This window comes from Pseudorasbora parva, chromosome 8 (genome assembly GCF_024679245.1).
Source record: "Pseudorasbora parva isolate DD20220531a chromosome 8, ASM2467924v1, whole genome shotgun sequence".
NCBI classification, from domain to species: Eukaryota; Metazoa; Chordata; class Actinopteri; order Cypriniformes; family Gobionidae; genus Pseudorasbora; species Pseudorasbora parva.
The window spans coordinates 14,897,664-14,910,053 of record NC_090179.1 but is presented as its reverse complement, the minus strand read 5'-3'; positions in this window follow the sequence as shown (position 1 = coordinate 14,910,053).

The following is a 12,390-nucleotide window of genomic DNA, read 5'->3' as shown; positions in this document are numbered from 1 at the left end:
CAGCACACATGGTGATATTGTTGCCCCTCTGACCTGGCACTGTAAAGGCTGCAACATACTCCTCAAGAACAGAGAAAAAAGTTCTCGCTCCCAGGGCTGCGAGAACAAAATGACGTCAGTTTGTTCTCGCAGCTCTGGTTTGGGAGTTCTCGCAGCTTGTTCTCGACACATCGCCTGAGCAGAACTTTTTTCTTGCGGGTGTCCGAGAACTATTGTGTGATTGATCAGACATTAAAAGTGGGCGTGGTTAATGCAGAGAAACGCAGATGACCGACACCTGCTTTTCTCGTGAAGTATGAATGAACTGGCCATAACGAACTTTGTTCTTGTTCTTGCCACCTCGAGAAAACGAACAAATTTCTTTGTTCTTGCAGAGTATGTTCCAAGCTTAGCAGTGGTCCTCTGGCCAGTGATGATCCTCCCACATCTCCTCACTTCATAGAGGTTGAAACCAGCTTCATCCACATAAACGTCTGTCCCTTTAGCTTCACCCTACATTATTCTCTAAGAAAAAGCACATTTACTGAATAAAGCAAATTATTTAATTTGCATGTAACTGTATGGTAAAACAAGGCATTACAATAACAAAACTGTACCTGTACATACTAGAATCTTTACAATCTCAGAGTTTTATTGGAACTGAACTCTGTACAGCTGCTTCATTGTGGCATGGTTTCACTTAAGGACTTGATCACACTGTTTATTTTTCTAAATGCTCCATAATCTGCAATCACTGCTGCCTGGATTTCACACAGTCTGATTGCATTGTTTGTCACAACCGCAGACAACACTAAAGATTTTCATCTAACACCAGTGTGCGATATTGTGTGTATTATATAAATTAAAAGCAAAAAGCATGTCAATTGACATTATGAAAGTCACATAAATGGGATTGATCACATAACAGCATTAATGTAGACAGTTTCTTCTGCTACTGTAACAAGGCACTACAGCAAAGCTGAAATACACAGTGATATTCATAACATTGGGACTTACCTGTTCTCATTCTGAAAAAGCCTGACAATAGATGCAACAGTACTCTGACTTAGAACAGGCTGGACCCTTTGTCCAGCCACTAAAGGACAAGCCATGATAAATGGCATGGTCAATAATTGTTGCTCGAATTTAATTTGAAACTTGAGCTCAGTTGTGTCCTCTTGCTGCGGCTCCTCAACCACGCATGCAAACTCCTCTTCCTCTGACCCCTCTGCCATGCCCTCTTAGGGTGCTTTCACATCTCTAGTTCGGTTCATTTGGTCCGAACCAAGGGCAAACAATTATACATTGTTGCATTTTTCAGCTTGTTTGGTTCCATTTCACACCACACTGATTGCTTTGTTCCGAACCAGTTGAAACGTACCGAAATGCAGGCATGTGACAACATCCACGACTTGATGCGACTTGAAAACAAAGTTCTAATGCACTGTAACGGCGAGTGCGCATTGCTCGTCACTTCAAGCGGAGGCATGCATTAACATGCTCATGTTCCAAAAATATCGCCAACGATCTATCAGGTCATGCACATAATGTCAGCCCCACTGACTACGGCAGTTGGTTTATTCCAAAAATGATTAGTATTTTTGCAGTCTTCGAGGTCGAATCATATTCTCACCACAAACGAACCACTCCAGAATTTATTTGAAAGCATACTGAGGCCATCTCTTCAAGGAGGTCTCCGTACGCTTGTTTGGTCCACTTTTGGTGCGCACCTGAGTGCAATTGCTGCTTTCACACCTGAACAAACGAACCGCACCAAAGAGGGAAACGAACTCTAGTACGATTCAACCAAACTAAATTAGACAGATGTGAAAGCACCCTTAGGGTTCACACTTGTCATGTTTGGTTAGATTAAAACGAACCCTGGTGCGGTTGCTCGGTTAGTGCGGCTCATTTGAACATATGTGAACGCTGCCATTCGAACCCTGGTGCGCACCAAACAAGCGGACCGAGACCGCTAAAAAGATGGGTCTCGGTCCGCTTCCAAACGAACTCTGGTGCGGTTCGATTGATATATGAACGCAACACGGACCAAAGACATGTAAATGGACCAAAAACCGGACGTATAATGTCACAAGATGCCACGCATAATGCAGCTGATTTGACGACGCGGAAAGATCGGTGTACGTTATCCAAGATGAGCAACTTTAACGTTAGAGGGCAAACGTAGAGCAACGAGGAAGAGCCTCATCAATATTTGGTCTGACGAGCATGTTTCGAAAATGCTAGAAAAAACACACAAAAAGCATACCTGGCTCTTCTCATCAAAGTTCCTGTGTTGCCCATTATTAGCAGGTACAGACGACAGAACGGCCGTCTCTGCACAACGGAGGAAATCCTGCTGCTGTTTTGAATGTTTTGAACATTTTATGAGCTCTTCATGAGTTCTCAGCGGGTAAAAATAATGCCACATGTACACGCATAAAATGATCGCGTTTAATCCAGCACACAGCGTTGTTTTGAACATTTCATGAGCTCTTCATGAGTTCTCTGGTAAAAAATAATGCCATATGTGTTACACGCATAAAATGCCCGCGCGTGTAATCCGCACACAGCATTGTTTTGAATGTTCTGTAAGCGAGCTTCTACGTCATATAAACCGACCAATCAGGTTGTGAGCGTCTCCCTGTGCCTTTGGTTCGGTAACTTTAGGTGCGCGGTTAAAAATGCCCGTGTGAACGCTAAGCGGACCAGGACTATTATGTTTGTTTTTGTTTTTTGGTCCGGACCAAACTAACCAAACGAACCGAACTACAAGTGTGAACGCACCCTTACTCTCTTCCCATGCTTTTGGCCTCTTTGGTCCATTGCTTGCAAGTATTAGGGGGGCATCTTTTATGTATAAATGAGGACTGATTGCTGATTGAAGAGTTGTGCAAACGAGTTTCACACAGGTGCATTAGCTATTCATAACTATGCAAGTACTTTCTATCAGCTATGAATAGATGTTGCCCTTTTGTTCAACACAGTGAATCCAAAAGAGTGTGTGGGTCTTAAAATGAGACATGTGATAACTGTTTTGACTAAGGGTGTGAAAAATGTGTGAAAAAAATAAAAAAATAGTTAAGGCAAAAAACGTCTGCTGTGCTAAGAATGTGATGATGAAGATCAAGTGGATCCTGGTTTCATTTAGTGTCTTTGCAAATGAGAAAAACTGTAGCTGTAAACGCAACAATCAGGGGTAAGCACTATCAAAAGGCAACAGGTGAGTTTACCTGTCTTCACTACAAACATGACTACAAAACATGACACAAGACAGGAAATAACACCAACACACAGGGAATTTATGACAGAACCTCCCACTTAAGAGGGGATTCCAGGCACTCACAGGCAGTGGCGGCTCCAGACAATTTTGATTCGGGGGGGCAATGAGGGGTCCTGGTCATTTCAATGGGGGTCTCATGTAAAAAAAAAAACTGCATATTACTGCTACTAAACAACAAAAACAAAACAGCATATCAACTACTTTGTTTTTAATTTGCAGTTTGCATGCTCAAACTTTAATTGCCATAGCCACACCCATGTCAGAGAAAACAAAATGTTTAGCCTCAAGCTATAGCTTTAATGTAGGTGCTCTTGCAGCTCTTGCAGGTTCGCGGCAGCGCTTTGAACGCAATGACGCAATGTGCAGCGACGTTCATAATGCGTCTCAGTAATTCATATGTTTTTTTATTTAGGGCTGTCAATCGATTAAAAATTGCAATTTAATAGCAAATTTTTATCAGTTCTAAATGTACCTTAAATTAATGTTTCAAGTTTTTAATACTCTAATCAACACAGGTATGGACAAATATGCATGCTTTATGCAAATGTGCGTTTATTATTAGCAGTGTTGTGGTCAAGACCAGTTCATTCGAGTTCAGAGAGGGTCGAGTCCGAGTTGAGTCCGAGTTCATTGAGGGTCGAGTCCGAGTCGAGACCGAGTTCAAAAAAGGTTGAGTCTGAGTCGAGACCAAGACCAGAGAAATTCGGCGCAATCATAGATATATTTACATAGACACCTCATTCAACCAATGTGCAACTAATGAGGAGGAAAAAAAAAAGAAAAAAAAAAGATATATATATATATATATATATATATATATATATATATATATATATATAGGCTATATATATTCACTCACATGAACAGTGTGAGAAACACAGACGCAGGAGCGCTCTTGTTCAGAAAAGTAACCTGCGTATTCGTTTTAGCTGATTGTAATGTATTTAATTCGATAAAACACATGTACTGTAATGGTGTTACTGATTTACCTCGGATATGAGCAAGAGTGACCTTCAGTGTATCGTGCTCAGACTGCAGAGATGTGCTCAGTGTAAAAGCACACTTTTCTTTCGACCTGGAGTCTAATAAAAGTAAAGTAGAAAATATGATAGCTTATGTAGGCTATAACTACACTTGTTATAGAGTAATGTTATGGTTAATAACTGTTACATCCTTGGACGTATTTTTCCGTGGGTGCTCTGAAATTGGTTTTATTCAGTTGTGAATATACTTGTGGCGTCGTGGTGATCTACTGTGAATCTGTGTAACGCTTTGTGGCCGTAGGCTTGTTCGACTTTATCCAGCGATGCACAGACCGATCAGCGGCAGACTTGAAGCACTCCATGGCGGTTCGAAATTTTGTCCGACTTGAGGCAGTGCCGACGGCACGTGACTGTGACGTATGTCAACAAAGTACCGCAAGAGCGATTCGAGACTGATGCAGCCGATGCAGATTCTCAAGAGCGGCTGCACCATAGGCATAATATACGTAGACGCCTCATAGACTGACGCTGCCTATTGGAGCGGACGTATCAGTGCGGCGCCATCTTGGATGGGTCCCCAATGCGCGGCTCCAGATTCTCAAGAGTGACTGCAAGTGGCTGCACGAGCTCTGATGATGACACAGCTGATCCACGATTGGCCGGATTCACCGCATGACAGCGATCACGTGCAGTGTTGCCAACTTAGCGACTTTCTCACTATCTTTAGCGGCTTTTCAGACCCCTCTAGCGACTTTTTTTTCAAAAAAGCGACTAGTGACAAATTTAGTGACTTTTTGGACAAACGTCAGCTACTTTAGTTTACAAATGTCGCTAGTACTTTTCTGCGATCCGAGGTCTTTTTTCCCCCCTCTGCCGTCACACACACCTCTCTCTGCGTCTGCCCTGTTCAGTGAATGGCTGAGGGGAGCTGCATGCAGGCCGGTGAACGTACACAGACAGCAGTTGACAGACGTGAATGAGCGAGCTATACTCGAGCACAGGGTTGCCACGGATTTCTCACTTAATGTCTGCTTCTTTTGTTTTATATTTAAAGAAATTAGTTATGATGAGTTCCATCTCTTGTGCTTATTGCTTATATTACTCACTATCACAGAGCTTTAGTTCATCCAGTTTCTCAATTCAGATTTTACACATATAAACATTTTTGTAATTCACTACATCATCATACTCCAAATATGCCAAAAGGGTATAGGAAATGAAAACATTTATTGGACAGTCGGCTGTATTATATTATTTTAAAATACAATAAATGAGCATGGAGGAAAGAAAACACGTTAGGCAGGCTGAACGCAAGGAAGGCGTGATGACATCACGGGTATGCTAATTGACGCAGACGACATTTAGCGACTTTTTGGGCAGGCTTTAGCTAGCTGCTACTTTCCTTGGAAATTAGTTGGCAACACTGATCACGTGTGTTTAGTGTTTATTATAAAACCTTATGTTACACTAATGCTCACAAATCCTTTAACAGTAAAACCTCTTTTCATGTAGTCGCGATGTTATATTGTCATGTTTATCAAACTAAAACTGATAAAAACCGTTGACAACACTTCATTGATAGTGTAGGTTTATATGTTGAACTTTAATCTTGTCCAAATAGACACTTTATTAAGCAGTACATAAAGTGCTGAATGAAAATGTCATTTGTAACATCTGTGTATTTGAGAAATATTGCAAACGCAGCACAAGCATCACCACTGGAAGCAGAAAGTGTCCGACTTCACATCTCCGTTTGCAGCTTCTCTCTCTCTCTCTCTCTCTCTCTCTCTCTCTCTCTCTCTCTCTCTCTCTCTCTCTCTCTCTCTCTGCTCCTCACAGGCAGGATGAAATACACCTGTAGCTCGTTATGCCAGCCTGTTTGTGGCTGAGAGTCGATTGGAGATGTGCTGGAGGGGAACACGCTTCTCTCCTGCTCCAGACTGAAAATGGGTGTAATTGTTGGTTGAGAGTGAGACCTTGAGGTTTTCTTGTGATAAGTTAGCAAGTGGCTAAGTGTGCTGTGGGTGCGTCTCAATCAGCTCCCTGGTTCAGTAGTCAGGGCACAAAATGGAAGCGTAGGGGAAGAGGGCTTTTTACTTTGACTACCATCTGTTGTTGGTACAGTTAAGGAGGTAAGGGAAGTTTTATGTTGTTTATTTTCTCCTTTTCTTTGAGTAAGTTAGCTGCGTTTTGTTTGTTATTTTAGGCCTTGCTCTCCCCTGAGCAAGTGCTTCCAGAGATTCCTCTGTTAAATTTTCTATTTCTTTTTGTAAATAAATTCATACTTTTCCTGCAATTTAGCAGACTCGCAGAAGTGTTACCTTTTTATTTTATTATCAATCATTTTAATTTTAAGCAAGTTATAGCCATTTATTGTAATACTATTCTAGTTTTTTTTTGAGTGAAAACAGGTGTATTTTATTTACTGACAATGTAGATGTGTCCAAAAAGAGTAAAGTAAATAGAATGATTGTATAATAACAGAACACTGACGCAAAACATTTTCTTCAAAGAAATATATTACAATTTGAACATGAACAACAAGCGCAAAAAATGTAACAAGTTTTACATTCAAGTAGACAATTATACTGAGTGCTAATGAATAAATAGTGCAAATAATCTTCTAAAACTACAAAATAGAGAAATATACAGTGTAAATGAATAAATGCTTCAATTAATCTTCCCAAACTATATATGTATTTACATAATGTAATATACCAAACTGGATTATGTAATGACAGTCAAAGATTTGGTGTATGGTGGAGCAAACTGACACTTCTCTTGAATCCATCCATTTCACGAACAACAGTTCCTGATGTTGGTTCCATCGGCTCGAACCCCTGGGTTCATTCCTGTGTGAATCACGGAACTTATTACATGCCACAAAACCGCTGGTATAAAAGTCTCCAAAAACTCTTGGGATTTAATAGAACATTATCAACATATAAATGATAACCTCTGCCCAAGAATGATAAATCCAACATTGAGAGACCCTGCCCTGAAATGAAGGTGCTCTTTACAGTGTTAATGGTCTGCGAGCACAAACGGCTTCACACCAAACTTGGTTGGTTTGGCCTTCAAGTATTGTCTTAGTCCAATTTTGGCTTTTGTGGCCACCATTCTTTCATCAATGGCAATTTTCTTCCTAGGTTGCCACAATGCCTTGCAAGCATGTTTTATATGCATTAAGCATGTCTTGTTCTGAAGCAGTAGTGGCTCAGTGGCTCAACCGGAAGGTTGGTGGTTCTATTACTGGCTCCACCTGACCAAGTGTCGAGGTGTCCATGAGCAAGACACCTAAGCCCAGTTGCTCCCGACGAGCTGGATGGTGCCTTGTATGGCACACGCCGCCGTCTGTGAATGAATGGGTGAATGTGAGCGGAAGTGCTTGCCGCTGCCTGTGCTTGCAGCCATGGAGCACGGTAAGTGGCGATCTAAAGTGTGAATTTATTTCACTTTTAAAAAGCCTGGGTCAGCACAGTGCAACTATTGTGGTCAAAAATAACAACTAAAATGTCTGTAACGATTCGATACTCAGTTTCTACAGTATCAGTGCCAGCTGCGCTCTCCTCTCCGACCGAGAGTGTTTAGGATCTATGCGTACGTTAGGTCTTAAAGGGACAGCAGTTATTTGTTATTCAAACTACAAAAAGACAAACGATCACACTGCCCTTGACTGATCAACTTGTGTAAATTTAATGGTTTCATCTTTTATTCTATTGTATGTATTTGTGCTATTGTAATCTGTTTATTTGTTCTTATTTTATTACTGTTTAATCGTCTTTTTACATTTACTATTCGAAATCAAGCTTCCTTGTGCTGTATGTAAGCTATTGCAACACAATTCGAACTGAAATCGAAGGTAAGAATCAGAATCAGAATCGTTCAAATTAAAACAATGCCCAACCCTAATCATTAGGCTCACATACACCAGGAATGATGCAGGCTTCAGCTCTTCCCAAATAAACTTCTTCCCCTTAGCATGCTCCCTTTCAGCATTCAAATTGGTGTTATGACAGATTATCTTGACAGCTTAAAAAACTTTCTGAAAATTTGTGCAGGAGAGTGTCGAACCTAGCCTGACGTGGTCATATAGCCTGACGTGGTCATACTCAATTCTAGTCAGAATATGAGTCTGAAACTGCTCCATTGGGCTGTGATTATGGGGCGTGTTTCAAACGAACCAGGAAAGACCTCAATTGGACAGACCTACAACCAATCAGAGCAACGAAGCGACGCATTGTCAAATGTCAACAGAGCTCAACTGCACTGTGTTGCCAAGTCCGCGTTTTTTTCCCCGCGGGTTGTTTTCTATGTCCGCGGGTTGAAGCGACTATTATGTGATATAGACCCATGAGTGTGAGTATTAGCAGGCAACCTTGCCAAAATAACACACATTTTACCCCCCAAATGCCATTTCCCCCCCGGAGACCCCCCCCCCCCCCCCCCCCCCCCAGCTATTGTTTAGGGCTAGTAGTTGGGGGGTTTTGTTGTAAAAACTTGGCAACCCTGTCTGCACGCGTGCTGAAATCAGGCTGGAATACACGATCTTTGCCGGTGTTGTAAAAAAATTAAATAATTTAATGATACACAGAATACTTACCCAACATGATCATCATTTCTGAGAGAAATAGTGAAGGTGAATGCATACAAACAAGCTCTCCGTTTAGGATTCGAACAAATATAATCCAAGCCCCTTTGATGACGTGATGATTACGTTACTGTTGATCATCTGCCCATCATTATCTAAAGCCCGCCCTGATGATTTCATTGGTCTGAACAGTTTCTGTTCGGGGATGATTACTCCTCTATGGAGCAAGGCCAGACCGAACTGCCCGACCTAAAAAAATTGTGGGCGGGGCTAAATTCGGCTGGCATCCAGGCTATGTCAAACCCACAAAACCCTTTAATTCAGGGGTTCTTTTTTTTGGGAAAAAAGGATGGAAGCTGCTGGGCATTGTCTGCCACCTCAGGTCCATTCCACCTTGGCTACTCTGGGGCAAGTTGCTCTTTTGTGTCTCCCGGTCCCCTTTCTGCTTCACTGTCTCTTCCTCTCCCTCTGCCTCTTCCGGTCAATGGGGCTGGTATGGAGGAAGGATTTTGTGTGGCCCTCCACTGTCTCCTCTGCTGACGTGCATGAGGTGTTGTGTCTATCTGCACTCTTTCTGCTCCGCTTTCTCTTCCTCTCTCACTACCTCTTCCTTTCCCAGTCAGGGAGGTTAGTATGGTGCCCTTGGGTCTTCCTCTGCTAGCTGCCAGGACCCTCCTGGACACATCGTTCGGGTTAAATATACATGTTGTGTTTTACATAGTTTTACTACAGTCTTATTAAACTTGCATTGTTTGAAAATATTGATTAAATGTATTGATATAAAATGGGTATGTGTTAGTGAACAAAAAATCACAACAAGGAGGATGTTAACTAAATGAGTTTATTAGACAGAATATGAAGACGAGGTGGTTAGTGTACGTGAGGGATTATGCTAAACAGATGAATGGAGAATAGGAATACTGACAGCATTTCTCTCTGAAGGTGGATGAGGAGGTCGTGACGGAAGCTGGAGCATACACCTTGGTGAAGGAACGGATGACTGAAAGAGGACTTGGAAATGGAGAACAACTGTAGACACAGAGGACCAGGAATACGATGGAGACATAGAGAATCAGGAAATACAATGGAGACAGGTAACATTTGCTGGAATCAGGTAAGTGGAGCCAGGAAGGTGATTCTTTATTCAAATCGAGACCACACATAGTGACTGTGTGAGGTGTGAGCTTATGCAAGTCTGTGCTGATGTGGAGATGAGGTGAAGGTGGATGTGATTTAGAACTCCGGTGACATTGAACGCTGTGATTGGGTGATGGCTGCTGATCTCTAACAACATGTTCCTAATTCTGCGTATATACATTTTTGTGTAAGCTATTCCACTGGTAGTGTACATAGGAATTAACCTTAAATCTACTTTACTCTTTCCCCGCCACTGACTGAATTTTCCAGCTTTATTTTCACTGTTATATGCTGGGGCGTAGTCAGAACTTTTTTTCAGGGATGACCAGGGGTGCTTCCCAATTCTTATTTGTGCATCCTCGTTTCCTTTCCTAGCTTCCTTTCCGCCTCTTTTTGTCAACTGAAACTAGGCTAAAACTATGAAAGACAAAATGACTAAAATGTGACTTAGACTAATAAGAATCTTCATCTGAAGACTAAGACTAAATCAAAAATCGCTGTAAAAGAACACCGTTCAAGAATAAAAGACAAGAGATTCTGGCATGCTATTGTCTTTATGTGTGTTGTGTGTGTGTCAGGACATTCACAGACATCGCATTCTCTTTTGGTCTTGTTGTGTTTAATGGGTTAAAAGCATTTGCAAGAATAAGAGCATTATCCTATAATGTAACGCTAGCCAAAAGATGATAGAAAAACTGATGCTGCGTTGTGTTAAATATTTTTAAAAGATTAAACTGAAAAAAATTATATGTAAACGTTAATTTGGACAGCACTAACATACAATATATTGCCAAAAGTTTTGAGATGCCTGCCTTTACATGCACTTGAACTTTAATGATATCCTATTATTAATTTATTGGGTTTAATATTGAGTTTGCAGCTATAACAGCTTCAACTCTTCTGAGAAGGCTTTCTACAAGGTTTAGGAGTGTGTTCAGGGGAATGTTTGACCATTCTTCTAGGAGCGCATTTGTGTGGTCAGGCACTGATTTTGGACGAGAAGGCCTGGCTCACAGTCTCCGCTCTAATTCATCCCAAAGGTGTTCTGTCAGGTTGAGTTCAGGACTCTGTGCAGGCCAGTCAAGTTAGGAGCATGAAATTGTCCAAAATGTCTTTATATGATGAAGCATTAAGAGTTCCTTAATTTCCTTAATCAAAGTTTCACTGGAATTTATGGTAAATTGACTGCATTTATATAGCACTTTTAACAGAGCCATGGCCCTCCAAAGTGCTTTACATATTGCCTCACATTCACCCATTCATAAACAAACGGCCAAACCCAACCCCTAAAAAAATACAACCCTACACCATAATCCCCTCTCTACCAAACTTTACACTTGGCACAATGCAGTCAGACAGGTACCGTCCCCCTGCCAAACCCAGACTCGTCCATCCGATTGCCAGACAATCACTCCAGAGAACACGTCTCCACTTCTCTAGAGTCCAGTGGCGGCTTGCTTTACACCACTGCATCCCAGGCTTTAAGGCTTGGATGAGCTACTCGGCCATGGAAAACCAATCCATGAAGCTCTCTGCGCACTGTTCTTGAGCTGATCTGAAGGCCACATGAAGTTTGGAGGTCTGACACTATTGACTCTGCAGAAAGTTGGCAACTTCTGTGCACCTCAGCATGTGCTGACCCTGCTCTGTGATTTTACATGGCCTACCACTTCGTGACTGAGTTGTTGTTGTTCCCAATTGCTTTCACTTAGTTATAATACCACTAACAGTTGACCGTGGAATATTAGTAATGAGGAAATTTCACAAATGGACTTATTCCACAGGTGTCAACCTATCACGGTACCACACTTGAATTCACTGAGCTCCTGAGAGCGACCCATTCTTTCACTAATGTTTGTAGAAGCATCTGCATGCCTAGGTGCTTGATTTTAAGTGACTGGAACACCTAAATTCAATTATTTGGAGTGTGTCCTAAACGTTTGGCAATATAGTGTACATATAGAGCTACTTTGAAACAAAATAGTATTTCTTTTTATTAATAAAACTAAAGGGAATAGTTCAGTCAGACGGAACATCATCATTTATTCTTTCAAACCTGCATGATTATCTTTTGTCTGTGGAAAACAAATATTTTGCATAAGAGGCCCAAAATTTTGATATCTAAAAATCACAAATTGCACCATAACTGTACCATAAAAGTCCTATATTTCAAGTGTGAGGGGAAGATAAACAGCTGAGTATTTCTTGAAAGGAGGGCAGAAAAGAGCAAAAGAAAGAACAGACCTTAAAGTGCTTTATTGATCACTTCATGCAATAAAATGTTAAAACATTTTCTCCTAAAGAGGTTTGAGCCCTCTCAAAAAAGCTATGTTTCCTTTCGCATGCACATAGTTGAACATAATATTGATCTCTCTTCTAGTAAACCTGTTCATAAACATTGAGAGCACAATTAAAGT